A 1,246-nucleotide genomic window follows, 5' to 3' on the forward strand; every position below is an offset into this window, starting at 1 on the left:
GACCAAAATGCTGGCTTGCATCCATAGATGCTTCTCAAGCAAATCCCGGGACGTCATTCTCCCCCTGTACTCGGCCTTAGTGAGGCCGCAGCTGGAGTACTGTGTCCAGTTTTGGGCTCCACAATTCAAAAAGGATGTGGAGAAGCTTGAGAGAGTCCAGAGAAGAGCCACGCGCATGATCAGAGGTCAGGGAAGCAGACCCTACGATGACAGGCTGAGAGCCCTGGGGCTCTTTAGCCTGAAAAAGCGCAGGCTCAGGGGTGATCTGATGGCCACCTACAAGTTTATCAGGGGTGACCACCAGCATCTGGGGGAACGTTTGTTCACCAGAGTGCCCCAAGGGATGACGAGGTCGAATGGTCACAAACTACTTCAAGATCGTTTCAGGCTGGACATAAGGAAGAATTTCTTTACTGTCTGAGCCCCCAAGGTCTGGAACAGCCTGCCACCGGAGGTGGTTCAAGCGCCTTCATTGAACACCTTCAAGATGAAACTGGATGCTTATCTTGCTGGGATCCTATGACCCCAGATGACTTCCTGCCCTTTGGGCGGGGGGCTGGACTCGATGATCTTCTGAGGTCCCTTCCAGCCCTGATGTCTATGAAATCTATGAAAGGCCTTCTTAAAGTCTAGAAAGACTACATCCATGGCGACACCATCATCCAAGGATTTAGTTACTTTGTCATAAAAGGCAATCAGGTTGGTCAGGCAGGACCTGTCTTTGATGAACCCATGCTGATTGTCCCCGAGCATGATCTCCCCTGCTGGCCCCCAGAAGGTAGAATATAACACAGAAATTAGGAAAGTCTATGAAATTATCTTAAAAGTTTATGAGAAATACGATTACTGAGGTACCTGATGCTGCTTTTCTTCTTCCCAGACTTTTTTTCTAGAATATCAGACATTTCAGAATACTGTAATTTTAAAACACGTATTTTTAAAGTTTTTTTTTCATAATATATCTTTAAAATCTGTTTTTATGTGAAATATCTGCTCATGTTGGCAAAATTCCACATATATATTCTCCATGTGGTTTTAATTGGTCAATATTCCTCACTTCTGCCACGCAGTTGTTATTCAGTGTTGGTGTATGCTGTCAAAAAGCTGCTGTGCAGTTCCTCCTATCCTCACTCCATCAAAACAGCACTGTAATTGCAATGCATTCTTCTAACTTTAGTATAATTAATATTAGATATTAGTGAATTACAAGAATGTCTGAATTTCAGTTTTACAAAAAGGGGAAAGG

The sequence above is a fragment of the Alligator sinensis genome, unplaced genomic scaffold (assembly GCF_000455745.1).
Source record: "Alligator sinensis unplaced genomic scaffold, ASM45574v1 scaffold416_1, whole genome shotgun sequence".
Classification (NCBI taxonomy): Eukaryota; Metazoa; Chordata; order Crocodylia; family Alligatoridae; genus Alligator; species Alligator sinensis.